This window comes from Sminthopsis crassicaudata, chromosome 4 (genome assembly GCF_048593235.1).
Source record: "Sminthopsis crassicaudata isolate SCR6 chromosome 4, ASM4859323v1, whole genome shotgun sequence".
Classification (NCBI taxonomy): Eukaryota; Metazoa; Chordata; class Mammalia; order Dasyuromorphia; family Dasyuridae; genus Sminthopsis; species Sminthopsis crassicaudata.
In genome coordinates, this window is record NC_133620.1 from 151,449,108 (window position 1) to 151,465,967 (window position 16,860).

The window sequence follows — 16,860 nt, forward strand, 5'->3', positions numbered from 1 at the left end:
ATTGTGTGTCTTTACAATGAGATTGATTTTAAAGTATTTAGGAAATTATTGTACACCAATATTGATTAAGGCCTCCTTTCAATTATTTTTTCCATACTGTTACTTTTTTTTCTTGATTTTTTTGATTAGTTTTTGAGTGAGAAAAACCTGAATTTAAATCTGGTTTTACATAGTTACTAGTTAGTGATTCTGGGTCTGTCTGTCTGTCTCTGTCTCTCTTTTCCCTCCCTCCTCCCTCCGCTTCACTTTCATCATGTGGTTGACCCGTGCATTCTCCTTAAATGGACATTCTGAGAAAATTTATCCAATCAGAGGGAGGGGGGCTAAAGAATAGAGGGTACTCTGGAAGTGAGAAAATCAGGGGTAAAGTTTTAAGTCATTCCTGGGGCATGAAGTTGAAAGAAATATAGCCAAGTAAGAAATTAATTAATTCCTTCTGTGGAGGATTTAAGAGAGAATCTAGGCATAGCTATCTAGGATAGCTATGTAAAGATGATTTATAATTTATAAGTCTGGTGGGAGAAAACCTATCAAGGAGCTCATGGATCTGATGCCATATGAAGGTGTGAAAAGAATTATTATTTTGTGACAGCAATCTGTACTTACTGGAAATGAGGGTGGAAAATTTGGGAGGCAAGGAAACTCAATGTTAGAAGCCTCTTTGGAATAATATTTTAATTAATTTAATAAGATTTTATTAAAAATTATATTGATATGCTTTTCAGAAAACTTGCTACCTGATAAATTCCTCTTCAGATATTGGAGTTACATTCTACTGAAGGGAAAAATTATGTCCTTAAATTTAGCATAATCTTATTTAGGAATCCAATAGGCTTGTTAAAACCTATATTCAAAGGAAAAATTATAACTTCCTGATCAAAATATTTCTACTTGAGATTCCAAAAAGACAGGTGAGATCATCACAATCAAGGATGCTTCCCCAGTTCCAAACGTAACTGAAAAATGAGTCTAAATGGCCTCTTTGTAAAACATACAGCAGGCATACCTTCCTGAATACAAAGTAATAAAGTAATATACTTTACTACAAGGCTACATCCTCTCATCATACTCTTAGTCTATGTGTGCCACAAAGAGTCTGAAGATCCCCTATTTATCTAACAAAGGTAGTAATTTCATATGGTTTTAATTTACCATTGTTTACATTAAAATATTATTTTGATTTATTGGCAAAAGTCTAGAAGCAGCAATAAAGACAATTATGTTTGATATGGAAACATTATAAAATCTATAACTCGATCTTTTAAAGTCTTATTTTAAATGTCCAATTTGACTTATGGGAGCTAGTTCTAATGCTGCTTCATGCAAAAAGCATTAGGTTAATGCTAGCACAAAGTCATGTTGCTGAACAAACATGCACTGGCATAATTAATCAAGAATATTTCAGAAACGAATTGTCTCCAAGAGGTTATTGATTTACTGTCATGACATGCTTCCCTTTTGGGGTGTGATGATGCTATGAAGCTGAGAAGTCTTGGCATGTATTTTTCAGTGACTAAGTCTTGATCTATCTTCTTGGATGATTGCCATCAATGCAATGACATCTGCAACCACTCATGTTTGACAGCCTCATGCCTGAGTTCGGTGGCTTCCAGGTTAGGATTAGAACAGAAGACTTTTGAATACTCTGAGTTTAATGGAAAGCAGATAATCATGGGGGAATCAAGAGGCTGCCATACTCTTTGCAAATGGCATCCCATTAGCAGTACATGCACATATATACACTCCCTCATATGCACATGCTTGGAATGGGAGCCAGTTCAGTTTTAACCTTCAAGGCATCCTTGTCAGTCAGCCCTCTTTTGATTAAAAGCATTTATAGAGTCAGTTTATTAAACACTTATTAAGCAGTTGCAACTTAGCTGTTCTTCACAACAGATTCTGTGAGGCAGGTGGAATGAAGTCACTAAACCACAGAAGAGGCAAGTGCTTTCCCAAAGGTCACAGGGAATGTCAGTACAAAGGCTGATTTTAATGCTCAAAGGCTTCCAATCTGGGCTTTTTGTAGCTCAGAGCACTCTCCTTATTATGAGCCTCTTTCTTCCATTTCACAAAAGATAAAATGACAAATTCATGAACAGAGCCCATTGATGACCATCCTGGTTGGGGTGGGGGAGCTTATTCTACATATTGTAAAAGAGGATGCTGTTTAGAATTGGGCATCATTTGTCACACTAGAATGGCAGGAGTCAGTCCAGAGTCCAATTTAAATCCATCTTGTTATAGTTCAAGTTCATTTCTTTTTATTCTATATAGTCTTAACAGCCTGAAAAGTCAATATTCATGCCAATAATCATGTCTCTCCATTGTCTTCTTGTCTCTGGGCTTTAAAAACTCATCCAGTCCTGTCTGCTCCAATCTTTGATTCAGACACTATTTAGCTGTAACTTAAGATATAGGTTCCTCATGTGGACTCCATAATCTGATAAATGCTTAATGATTTCTGAGTAAATAATAAAATCTGTTTCACTTTTTTATGTATTAGGTTTTGTTTAGCTAAATATCAACAACAGACATGGATTACCTATGACTCTAAATCATTCCAGTTATACTTATAGTGCAGTAGGACAATCACTGAGCAATAAGTCAATTGACCCGAGTTCATAGGATTATATAATAGGTACAGAATTTGTGACTTGTTAGTAAAGTGAATTCCTGAATTGGGAAATTTCTTCTATGAAGGTATGCTGGGACTTTTTCTGAAAATTATAGTCTTAAGAGAATTTGCCCCTGGAACTAAGCACTATGCTTGGAGTCAAAGATCTTAGTTCAAATCCAGCCATAGACACTTACTGTGTGAACCTTGGCAAATCATTTAACCTCTGTCTGCCTCAGTTTCCTCAACTGTAAATGGAGGTAATAATAGCATCTGCTTCCCAGAGCTATTATGAGGATCAAATCAAATGTGACATTTGTAAAGCACCTAGTATAGTGTTTGGCATAGAGGAGGCACTGAATAAATTCTTGTTTCCTTTCTCCCCAAAGTGACTTGCCCAATGTCACATAGCCTATCTATCTATCTATATACATATATACATATATACATATATAAATACATATATATATATATATATATATATCTGATAAACATACTTACTCTATACAAGACAATCTAGTATCTAGCATAATTAAATTCATTACCTTAAGAATGTTACATATGAAACAGCAATTCTCTCCCTTCCTTTTCTCACTGTAATAACTTCTTTAGTGTCATGAGTTTCAATGACAACTAGAACTTTGTGGTCACTGCTTGTGGTGGCATCTGGAATGTGATTAATGTCCGGAAAGCAGTGGATTTACCTAAGCAAAAATCAGTGAATAGGATGAAAATGAAAGGGAGTTAAAGATGCTCTCCTCTTTTATAGGAAAGCTATTAATGTCTGATTCTTGGAACCTCTGGAGATGGCATCAGGGATGATGAGAATTATCTCTTCCAAACCCAAAGTATAATACTGCCCCTGTCTGAGAATATTATGAAGGACGGGTCTTCCCTGCTAAAAAGAGAAATGAAAGAAAAAAATAAGCAGGAATAGGCATTGCCTAAAGTTAGGCAAGTAAGCAGATATTAAACATCAATCATAAACCAGGCACTATGTGGCCCTGGACAAGTCACTTTTCCTGAGTTTCCTCATCTGTAAAATGAGCTGGAGAAGGAAATAGCAAACTACTCCAGTACCTTTGCCAAGAAAATCTCAATGAGGTCATGAAAAGTTGGACACAACTGAAATAAGTGAACAACAATAAAACTGTTCCAGGCCATGGGCTAAGTACTCTTCCACCTAGATTGTTCACTAGATCAGTATTTGTTTCAAGGACAAAGTATCTTTGTGCTTGAAAGTAATACAGAAAGCGATTAGGGTGAAGGATACCCCATCTTCACTTCAGAAGCCATAGAAACCACAAATGATCTCAGCTTCAAGTATCAGCTGAATCAAAGGAGGGGGGATGGGAAAAGAATGTTCAAAATGTATAAAATAACAAAATGTATGGATAAAACCAACAACATATCCAAGAGATGCTTGTGTTCTAGCATTTGGGGGTACCACCATTGAAATCTTAAAGAGATAAGGTTAACACAAATAAAGGAAGTACTCTTTCCCACAGGCGGCAGTATGCTTATGGGACATTTTAGCCAAGCATAAAACCCCAAGTATAAACAATATAATAAGCAACATATTACCCCCAGATGTGGCACAAGCCGAATAAATAGTCAAGGGAGGGTTTGCTCTAAGTTCATGGATGATGGAACAATAGCAGACTGTTAGAAGACACCAAGGTATCTGAACTTAAACTTAGATTGATGATGAATATACTGTTCCCCTATACTTCCTGAGTCAGAATATTGAACATGGATCTGATTCAGAATGACACCTCCGTTCTTTTATCCCATCATTAATAAAAAGGTGATATTTATACAATTCTGCAAAGTTTAAAAGATGATTTACATATATGAGCTCATTTCAACCTCAGAACAATTGTGTAAGGCAAGTACTAAGCTATTATTACCATCTTGTAGGTGAGAAAGCATGATTAAAGTTAGGTGTTTTGCCTTCTGTATCACAGTCAGTTACTTTAAAGGCATAATTTGAATCTAGGTTATTTTTTAAAATTTCAAATATAGTACTCTAGTCTCTCTAACATTCATTCACTCTTTAGTATTTAAGTGCTTACTATGGAAAACAAACTGTGCTCAGTTTTAAAGGGAACTGAGCCCTCTATACTATTGGCTTTAGTTTACCCTTTCTGTATTATTGTACATTACTCCCTCTTATACAATCTATAGCACATTCCAGCCAAAGTGACCTCCTTGTTGTCTTCTGAAGTGGACTTTCTATCTATCATATGCCTTTGCATGTTCCCTAGACGGAAATATACTTCTTCTGCCTTATATAGAATCCCTAGATTCCTTCAGGTCTTTACTTATATGCCACCTGCTTCAGGATCTATTTCTTGGACCTCCTGATTATTAATATTTTCTCATTTCATATCAAAATTTTCTTATATAATTTTATCTGTACATATGTTACATCCAGTAGTATGCTGATAAACGCTTAATAATTTGCTCTTTCTATAAAAATATAGGATATATTTAAAAGAATCTGCATTATTAATATTTTCTACATTACTTAAGTCTACACCACCACCAATCAATTAAACATTGTTTTGGGTAGTATTCACTTATTTCTGAAGTGTACATACTCACACTGAAAATTTAACATTTGGCTTTTTAAATCTTTTTATTTTTAATGCTTGGCATACTTTTGACACATTGAAGTCACTTAATCCTGGAGAATATATAGGATTTGCTAAGGGTCACATGATGTGCTAACCAATTTACAAATTTTATGTCATTTGATTCTCATAACAATCTTGTAAAATAGGTTCTATTTTTCCTTCTCATTTTGCAGATGAAGAAACTGAGGCAATATTATGCTTTGATCCACATTCATTCTTCATAGTTTTGTTTCTGGATATGGATGATTCTTTTCATCACAAGTCCACTGGAATTGCCTGGAATCAGATCATTGTTGAAAAGAGCAAAGTCCATCGCAACTGATCATCACACAATTTTATTATCTTTTGTTTCTGGGCTTTATTAGTAACACATAGAAATGCTGGTGATTTGTGTATATTTATTTTATATCCTAGAACTTTGCTCAAGCTTTTAATTGTTTCAACTAATTTTTTGAATGATTGTCTTAGTATAACATCTTATATTCACAAATATTAACATAGTTTTCCTCTAAGAGTTTATAATCAGATACAAATTTCCACATAATTGAATAAATTATCCTTAGAGGATTTGGGTAAAGGCTTGGCTAGCATTGCCAATAAATGCTTACTGAGAAAACTTAGTAAATGTTTATTGATTTTATTTTGTCTGGGACAATTAAAACATTGTTTTGTTTTTTGTCTTGTTTTTTATTTTTTTGAAAGCTTTTTATTTTCAAGACATATGCATGGATAATTTTTCAACACTGACCCTTGTATAGCCTTGTGTTTCAGATTTTCCCCTTCATCCCCCACCCCCTTTCCCACATGGCAAACAATCCTATATATGTATATATATATTATACATGTTAAAATATATGTTAAATTCAATATGTATAAACATATTTATACAATGATCTTGCTGCATAAAAAAAATCAGATCAAAAAGGAAAGAAAACAAGAAAGAAAATAAAATGCAAGTGAACAACAACACAATGAACAACTGGCTTTTGTGAGCAGTTGTGAGTTAGCTTCTGCACACCCTTGGCTATATCCCTTAAGTGGTATAAAACTCCTTGAGAAGAACAGTTTTAAATTTAAATTTAAATTGTACAGTGCCTCACATATAACAGATGCTTAATAAATGCTTACTGGATAAAAAAAACAAGCAAGATATAATTTCTAACTTTAATATATTCAATCAGTTTTTCACCTGAGCTCCAATCACACAGTACTGTCTAGTAGATATTTCAAATTGGAAGTCTATATCTATTTCAAGCTCAAAGTGTCCAAAACAGAGTTCATTATCTTTCCCCCAAAATATGAACCTCATCAAAACTTCTTTATTTACATCAACCAGACTTCTAGTTGCTTTGATTCATAACCTTAATGCCATTCCTTATAATTCTCCCTCACTCTTATCAACAATATTAATTGTCCAATTTTATCATTTCTACCTCCACCATATCTCACATGCATCTCATTTCTATTCACTTAGTTTCTACTTTAATTCAGACTCTCATAATAGCCTACTTGTGGTCTCTGCTTCAAGTTTGTTCCCATTCCACTCCATCCTCTTATATAGCTACCAAAATGATTTTCCTAAAGCTACCAGTTTGAACTTCACTTCCCTTCTCAATAAACTCCTTTTGCTCCATATTGTCTTTATGTTTATGACATTTAACCTATATTTATCATAGTTTCTCAGACTACAGCAATATTCCTCATACTCATGTGCCACAATTCTCTAATACATTCCCCAATCAATGGGCATGTATTTTGCTTTTTACTATCTTTGCTTAAGACAACAACAATAACACTTTTGTTTTATTCTTAAGAGCCCTTCACTATCTTTTGGACTTTGTCACGGAATACTTTCTTTCATTTTGGGGTTTGCATAGACCATCTTCTCTCATCTTTATACCTTTGTACTAGCCCCCTCTGCCATAATTAACTACATCCTCACCTCCACTCTTTGAATCCTTTATTTCCTCAATCTCTAGGGATTGGAAATTCTATATAGTGGTTCATAATCATCTCCTAGAGTTCTTTTTCTGGGTGTTGCTGGTTCGGTTCATTACTGGATAGAGAAGACTTTTGAGAGTCACTTGGATAGCAAAGGAGATCGAATCAGTCAATACCTAAAGAAATTACTTCAGGCTATTCAATGGAAGATCAAATATTGAAGCTGAAACTTAAATCCTTTGCCTATATAATGAGAAGATGGAACTCTTTGGAAAAGATTCTGTTGTTGGAAAAGATTGAAAGCAAAAGGAAAAAGGAATGGAGAGGATGAGATGGATAGATAGAATTAAGGAAACAATAAACTTGGAAAGACTTCAAGAAATAGTGGAAGACAGAAGGGCCTGCTGTACTATGGTCCATGGAGTCATGGAGAATTGGATATGACTAAAAACCAAAAATGTGCATATATATATATATATATATATATATATACATATATATATATATGTTTATAAAATATATATTATTTTTGTATATAAACTTCCCCAGGGCAGGGACTGTTTCATTTTTGTTTTTCTATTCCCAATATCTAGCACAGTGACTGGTACATAGTAAGCTATTTATAAATGTTTATTCATGAAGGGTAGAAATATATTCTTGTATATTCTTTAAAGCTAAGCTTGATTATTATAATTTCACAGGCTTTAGATTTTATTGTTTAGTTGGTGGTGTTATTGTTCTTTCCTTTTACATTGCTACAATTATTATGCACATTGTTTCCTGGCTTGGCTTACTTTGTTTTGCATCAATTCCTATGTATCTTTACATTTATCTATATCATAGTTTCTCAGACCCCAGCAATATTTCTTATATTCATGTACCACAATTCTTTAATACATTCCCACATCAATGAAAATATATTTTCTTTTTTTTTACTATCTTTGCTTAAAAAAACAAACAAACAAACAAAAACTAAGAACTTGTTTTTGACAAGCTTGAATGACTTCTTTTCAGTATCTTCGGTGAATACTCTAGCTACTTCCTTCTATTTTAAAACCAATAGAACAATATTAAAAAAATGAGATTTTATGCCAACACAACAATCAATGATTATTTAATGTTGTAAAGAACCTTCAAATGCTTTATTCTTTCTAGTAGGAACTATCAATTTTAAGAGTTATCTTCAGAACTCTGACTGATATTCTTCTTCCCTCTTGTGTTTTGCACACATGCATTTAATGATTGTCATATTTTACATTTATACAGTCCTTTAAAAATTGCAAAGCATTTTCTTACTATATCATAATGAGTATACATATTTCTGTTCTTCAAATTAAGAAACTGAGGTTCAGAGAAATAAAATGGTCATGGTTATACGGACATTCAGTTACTTGGGAAAATACTCATATCAGAACTTCTGACTTCACATCCAATTTTTCTTCCTATTATACTTAAAATTTGGGAAGAACCATCCTCTGCAGGCATATTATGGATAAGCAAGATATGACTTTATTTCCAAGACTTCAGAAAATCATAATCACTGTCTTCTAATATTTGAAGAAATGCCATGAGGAAACAGAAAATGTTATTGTGGTCCCCCAATTAGGAATTATTGTTAGGAAGTAGGAACAATGATTGGAAGTTTCAAAAAGGCAGATTTAGGTTGGTTATGAAGAATTTTCTCAAAACAAAATATATTGCATGACACATGGAGAGTAATCCTTCACTGAAAAGTCTTTAACAAAGCCTACATGACCATTTATGGATTGTGTTCCTCACAGCCTTTGAGATTTCTTCCAATTTTAAGACTGAGAACCCTTCCAACTTATTAAAAGTCCCAGAGAAGACTATTATGTACAGATCCCCAAAAGAGCAATGATAAAATAAGGCCCCATATAAGCAAAAGTATTTATAATTACAAATTCAAACATCCTGGATGATGACAAATAAATGAGATTTTGGAAAGATATAGGGTCACACAGCTAGTAAGTGTCTGAAAGCTGGAGTTAAATTTAGGTCTTCCTGAGTCCAGGCTTAGCACTCTATTCCCTGTACCACCCAGCCACCAATCATTATTATTAATTGATAATATGTAGCACTTAATATATTCCAAACACAGTACTAAAGGTTGGGGTACAAAAAAGACAGTTCTTGCCCTCAAGGAGCTTACAACCTTATGGGGGAAAATAACACACATATAAGGAGCTGAAAAGTTGGGATAAATGAGTGGGGGGAAATACCTGATGGAGGGACACGACAGAAAAATCAGAGAAGTTCCAAAGTAGTGCATCTGGTTGAAAAATGAGATGTTCTCAGCTAAGTTCCCTCCTTAAATGAAGGTTTTTAGAGCTCATAGTTCAATCTTCCAATCTGAAGGACAGAAGGTGATGATTTTCAAGGCTGATGGGATCCTGCAGGATAATGAGGTGTTCCCAATAATAAGCTTTGTGGGGCATGGTGGAAAAGTCAGAAAAATCCCAATGGTGAGAAATGAGATAAGTGCTGTTGTCACCATTTTACAGCTGAAGAAACTGAGGCACACAGAGATTAAATAACAGTCTGTTGCCAAATTTGAACTCAGGTCTCCTTGAGTTTATACTCAACACTCCATCCACTTTTGTGGTGGACATGAATTGGAAACAAAAGAGATATCTACTGATTGAGGAATGGTTAAATTGTGGCATGTGAATATAATGGAATATTTCTGTGCTATAAGAAATAATAAATATAATAAATGTAGAGAAACAATTTACATGAATAGCTGCAAATCAACAAAATGCTGCATAATTATAATGACCATGTTTGTTCACAAATAATATATGAGCAATGCATCTTGGGAGATGGCAGATATGAAATATCACATTCACTGTCAAAGTCAAGTGATATGTTGGTTAGTTTTGCTGAATTTTTTTTTCCTTCTCCTTAAAAAAAAAAAAAATGTCACATGAGTTAGCTCTCTGGAAAGGCAGAGATACTCTCTTCCCTTACCCTAAAAAAAGGTAATGTAAAATCGAATGCTATTGATATAAGTTATTTAAAACAGTCATGAGAAGAGTAAAAGGTCACTTTATAGAGCACTATTTCTGAAATCTTTCTCTACTGAATTAGGTAGATAGTCTTTATTGCCAAGCTTAAATTATATCCATGTTAAAGAGGAAGAAGGCTTTAGTACATTCCTTTGGGGGAATGGAAACAATTTATTTTGTTTGTTTCTAATGGAAGAGGGTTGGCTCCAAAATCTCAATGTGAGGTCTGAGAATCTGGACTGTGGATTGCTTGCCAGCTAAGAGACCTTATCAGGTGACTGGAACAGCAGGAGCAGCCCATGATAAAGGCAGTGCATGTAATATAGGCCCTGGATTTAGGTTTAGAATAAATGTTTAGTCAAGATTCGATATGACTAGAAATGACTTCATGACCTTTTATTTTAGCAGAAGGCATTTTTGCTTGCTTGTTTTTATTTTTAAATTAAAATCTTCTCCTGCGGCTCAACTCAAGCTAAACAAAGAGCTGACTTAGACAGCGCTCCTGTCTCTAATAATAACTCGTGTGACCTTGGGTCATGTTGTTGAGCCTCAGTTTCCTTATTTGCAAAATGAGGAGACTGGAATAGATGATTGCTAAGGGACTGTAGAATCTTTTCCAGCTTTGAAATTCTATGACTTGAGAGGATTTTTTTTTTTCATCTAGAGAACCAGAATGAAACTGACCAGGATCTTATTTCATTATCTCTGGAAGAACAAAGTGGAAAGACACAAATTCAAACAGCCTGGATGATGACAAATAAATGAGATTTTGGAAAGACACTCAGGGTTCTCAACATGGATGAGGTTATTCAGAACAGAAGCATGATTTTTCTTTTGATGGTATTCCTTGTAAGCCTGTTTATTACTATTCGTTTCCAAGGGTGGGCTCAGCCTTGTAACGTAGGGTACAGCCTTGTAATTGGAAATCTGCAAGTGTCTGCACTCGCCTCAAGGTTAATATGGGTGGCATAAATAAAAAGGAAAATGTATCCTTCTCACAGCTCCCAAACCTCTAATCAGACTGCCAGTGTGTTCAGTGATATACTGCCTTTTTCTATTTTCAGTGAGGAGCAATATACTTTGAGTCCGCCCAATGCTGTCTGATTGCTTCACAAAAACCAATCAATAACACCCAGGTAAAGTTTTCTGCAAAGCACATACGTCTTAGCTTGGGGTGACCAGCTGTTGTGAGAGTCTGGAAAAGGGCCAGTTTCCCACTGGGTAGTCCCAGGGAAATGATCCTGAACCTGGGGTTTTGTTTGGATTTCAATGGAACATAATCGGGAGACATCTGGTCCCCCACCTTGTGCTGGCTTGGCTGCGATTCCTCTACAATGGCACTATGCACCTCCTGCAGGGTCTCTTGTGAGTGCCAGGCAGCAGCTCCCTGCCCTTCACCAACTGCCAATCAGGTTTTCACAGTGGGATCAGAAAAGGGACACAGGGCACTGAAGATACCTACTGAGACAGCCTTGCAAAGTGATATTTAAAATATAATTTGGGTCCCCAGTGATCCACTAAAGCTATTACTATTTCTTCATCAGCCCTGGACAAAGCAATAGGCAAGGAACAGTTATAAGGATGACTTTGCAGGGAAGGTTAAAAATTAAAGAAAAGAATTTGCACTTAAAGATGAAAAAATGACCAGTTTGGGGAGAAGAAGAATAAGGAGAACAAGGAGAAAAGGGAATAACTAAAGAATAAGTTAAAGGAAGGCAGAATATGTATAATATTAATGGAAAATATGAAGAATGATGAGACAAAAGGGATATTGAGAAAAAAAGGAAGAAACTAGAGGGAACACATTACATTTGAAAGCTAGGAGAAAAAAAGAGTAATAAAAGACAAAGGCCTGGGAATCACAGGATTAAAAGAAAGTGTTTTAGTGTTTTTGGAGAGGGGGAAGAACAAGCACAGAAAAATTACCGGAGGGAAAAAAAATCCAGAAAAGGGACAGAACTGTAGAGAATGAAGAGGAAAGGCTACTCAAAAAGAAACTATTTGACCATATAATTCATCACCTGGGTCATATCAAAATGTGGGAGCAACATAAGGAGTAACTAGGGATATATCAAGTAGCTTTAGAATACAGAGGAGCCACAGGAGGTTATGGCTGACTGAATCTGATGATTTTAATCTTCTTTCCTCACGTCATATAGCCAGAACCTAATAAAATAAACTAAGAAGAATTATGATTTATGGAGAAAGGAATACAAAGTATCAGCCATACTGGAACGCTTAAAGAAACGACACCAAAGCAAGTAGAATCTAATTCAATAAATTTTTATTTATCACATATTACATTCTAGATGAGCATGGAGATGAACGAAAATAATAAGATTCATAGCTCTTGTTCTCAAAGAGTTTACAGAATGATGAGCTAAAGAATGAGAAGCAAAAAGAAGAGGCATAAAGAATAAAATCTTGGACGTCAAAGTCAGAAATGAAATAGGTGTTGGTGAAGAGAAAATGAAAATTCAATTCAACAAATTTATTGAGCACCTAGCAAAATGTGCCAAGCTTTGGGGTATAATATCAAAATAGAAACTCTAGAAGAGTAAATTAGGAGAATAGTAGTTTCAGGAAGTAGAATATAGACAACTGAGGGAATTAGGAAAGGCCTTGTAGGAAGTAATTGAGTTTTATTTTCATATGTGTGTGTTTGTGTGTGTGTGTGTGTGTGTGTGTGTGTGTGTGTATGTCTATATGTGTGTGTGTGTATAGTATATATATAAAAAGATACTTTTCTCCCTTCTCTCTACCAACAAAGAGATAAGCCATGAGCATAAATATGCTCCATCCTATCATGTAAATGCAAAAGAGTAGTGCTACATAGATAAAATTCTATGAGAAACTTGACAAGCAAGAAACTGCTTTCAGCCAAAGTGAGGTCAAATAACCACAATAACAACAAACATTTATACAGAGCTTATTATGTATTAGGCACTAAGTACCTGACAATTATCTGACAACTATCTTCCCATTTGATCTTCAAGACATCCCTGTAGAAGTAAGTGCTATTATTATCTGCATTTTACAGTTGAGGAAACTGAGGCAAATAGGTTATCTTTCCCAGAATGCTCTATGAACCAACCTTAGTGAGTTTTATTTACAATCTTAAGGGTTCTCTCCAAAACATCTAATGCTGTGAATTCTGGGATTATCATCCCTTTAATCTATAACAAAGAATCGATTTTGTCATCATTTCTTAGAGAAGTTTAACTACTGCAAAATGGTTACCATGAGGAAGCTAAAAATCTACCTATTCAGCAAACATCTGATCTCCCTGCCAAATGATGTTCAAGCAGAGCATTGATTTTTGTGTATAAAGTCTTTTGTAAAATATTATGTAGGAGATTTTAGAAGATTATAATCATTAGCATAATTTCAGTCAATCAATAAGCATTTATTAAAAACTTTCTCAATGTCAGGCACTATATAAGTGCTGGAGATATAAAGAAAGGCAAAACATAACTTTTATCCTGGAGGAGCTCACAATCTAACAGATGCAAATACCAAATCAATCAATAAGCATTTATTAAGTACTTACTATGTGCCAACAGTGTACAAAGCATTCTGGATGTAAAAAAGGCAAAAGACAGTTCATGCCCTCAAGAATATCAACTCAAGAGCACTTATAGATGAAGATGAAAGGACAATAGATGCAAAATGGAATTTTTTTTTGTTAGGATTACTAAGTGAGAACTGAGGTTGTCTGGACAGTGACAAGGTGAGAATTCAGGTTTTCTGGACAATTACAAGGTGAGAACTCAGGTTGACTTGATAGAAGGAGCAAGCCCATTGGCTGAAGTGGTTCTTCCCAGAAGCCCTTGCATTATCCCATGCCCATTCTCTGGGAGGATAAAGAGGACAGCACTCCAGGAAGAGAAGGAGACTCCGAATTGCATCAGGCTTGACGGGGCTCTCTGCAGGAAGGGAAGTCACTTCTTTGGACAAGAGTTAACAGCAACTGCCTGGAGACAACGGTTCGTTACAGGAAGAAGAATCTGTCTGAGAGATTTGAGTAGACACAGCAGATCTCTTCCCAGAGAGCGATCCAGCAGCTTCTGGAGACGATAGCTCGCTACAATTGGCGTCCACACGTGGGGCAAGGACTTTTGCTTATCCTGACAAGAGGAGCTAGACCAGACCTTCGCAATCTGGCGCCCGAATAGGGACCTGATTCCAGTGGAAAAGCCTCCCATCCAGATCTCAGTCTCTCTGACCCAGAACCGTAACGAGGAAACTTTGTTAAAGATTAAGTGAGCGTGCTAATAGATAAATAAGGAACTTAACTTGTTAAGGGCTAAACCAGGAATCTCTTATAGCTGAAATGGGGCAGATGTTAGCTAAATTCAATCCCTGGACCTCAGCCGACTCAACCCCAGCTCCAGAAGCAACCTCAGCTCCACCCCCATTCAGGAGTGGTACTATAGAGAGTATAATCAACATAATTGAGGAGCAGAGTTTACTTGTAACCTGGGTACAGATTGCTAAACTCTTGGCTGCATTAAGACGCACATCCCCTTGGTTCTTAGAGGAAGAAAAGATAGATGTAGATAAATGGAAGCTAGTGGGATATGAAATGAAAGAATTTCAAGCAAAAAATGGGCCTCGTTCAATTTCTGCAGAAGTATTTTATATCTACAACATAGTTCAATTAGCCTTAAACTATCAAGCAAGTTGTAGGAGAAGGAAAAGTTTTAAAAATGAACAGAGGAGGAAGTGTGAGGAAAAAAGGAAAGATCAAGATCTTGCCCTAGAGCAAGAAGATTTAAATGAGGAATTATGGTATGATTCTCTTGAAGAAGCTTCAACTCTGCCTAGAGAACAGATTATTGACAGGCCCACATCAACCCCACCTTCAGAGGTGGAGGAAGAAGGAGGGGAAAAGGCAGAAACACAAACAGAATTGCCTGTGAAGCAGCCTAAGCCTATGACAAGATTAGAAAAAGCATTGGTTAAAGCTAAGAGAGAAGGACAGGATATAAGTGATTTTATACATGCATATCCTGTGATTGAAGATATTGACTCTGTAGGTAAAAAAAGGAGAAGATATGCACCTTTAGATTTGAATAAAATTAAGGATTTGAAAAAAGGTTGTACCCTTTATGGGGCTACATCAGCTTATGTCAAAATGTTACTAGATGGTTTGTCTTATGAAGTCCTAACCCCGAATGATTGGAAATCCATAGCAAGGACATGTCTGGAACCTGGAGAAAATTTATTATGGCTTGCGGAATTTCATGAATTATGTAAAATTCAAGTCAGATGCAATTTGGAAATAGGAGTTAACACACAATTCACTTTTGAGCATTTAGCTGGTGAAGGTCTGTATGGAGAGAATTCGGAACAGATTAATTATACCATGACAATATATGAACAAATTGCTAAGGCTGCAATAAAAGCTTGGGGTGTCCTTCCTGGACAGAAAGATCGCGGAGAGGCTTTCACTAAAATACAGCAAGGTCCCAATGAACCTTTTGCAGATTTTGTGGGACGTTTGCAAACTGCTGTCAAAAGAACTATTGGAGAAAATGCAGCTACAGAAATAATGACCAGACATCTGGCTAAGGAAAATGCCAATGAGATTTGCAAAAGAATTATATGGGGATTAGACAAAGATGCTCCTTTAGAGGAGATCATAAGACGCTGTGCTACAGTGGAAACAAATGCTTTTTACACCCGGACAATGATGAATGTGGAAAGACAGGGTCCCTCCTGGCAAGGGACTTCTAGAGAAACTCGGCGATGTTTTCAATGTGGAAAAATTGGACATCTAAGAGCTCAGTGTAGGTATGGAGATACAGTAAGAAGACAGAGTGAGAGAAGACCTAAAACCCCATGTCCAAAGTGCAACAGAGGACTCCATTGGGCATCAGAGTGTAGAATAATTCAGGGAAATGGGATGAGGGGCCCAGGTCCAGGGCCCCAGGCAAAAAAGACTTGGGGCATGATGGCAGCTGATGTTACACCCAAAGAACCTTTAGAAGGCCAGGACTCTGATTTAATCAATCAGCAGAGAAGCAATCACATGGCAGAAAGGGATTACCTGATAAGTCAGTCAAAAGGCAATCAGATTGCAAAAATGGATTACACTTGGGGAGAATACAGGCCTTTTAAACCAACAGGGCTGTGCCCAGTGCAAACAACTCCAATGTAATTGTCAGATGATGAGAAGAGATTAAGAAAGTGGTAAATAGAAGGAAATTAGATAGGTTAACTGCCTGGGAGAGAGGGTTTGCTTGTATTTCTTCAGCAGGAGAAGGAATCAGATGGGTGCCAACGAGTCATATTCGCCTTGTCCATCAGAGAGAGACAGAAAAAGAGAAAGACCTCAAAATAAAGGAGAAGATTTAAGAAACATCTGACACTGAAAGAGCATGGATAATAAGAAGACTGTTAAAGAACTTTAAAAACCAGCAGGAATCATTGGACTTCCTCACACAAGATGAGAATAATGGACAATGGACTTATGGACATTTATAAATTTTCAATTTATGATTATTTGATTATGTTATATACTTCTAGCATGCGTTATGTTACTATGTTACTATATGCTTATGTAATTTATGTAATTATCTGTAATACTTCCCATATTGATGGATTTATGTTTCAAGGTCATGACTGTCCTATGTTC

General features: G+C 35.8%; 1 protein-coding gene and 1 long non-coding RNA gene across 3 annotated transcripts in view; one reads left to right on the forward strand and one right to left on the reverse strand.

Moving 5' to 3' along the window:
- The window catches only part of LOC141565904 (uncharacterized), a 145,412-nt gene extending 139,540 nt beyond the window's left edge, over positions 1-5,872 (forward strand). The window contains exon 3 of the long non-coding RNA XR_012489176.1: positions 5,427-5,872. This is a non-coding gene — a long non-coding RNA (uncharacterized LOC141565904). The remainder of the gene's footprint in view (positions 1-5,426) is intronic.
- AIG1 (androgen induced 1) overlaps positions 1-16,860 on the reverse strand; it is a 338,507-nt gene that overhangs the window by 66,331 nt on the left and 255,316 nt on the right. The gene's annotated exons all lie outside the window — the stretch shown is intronic.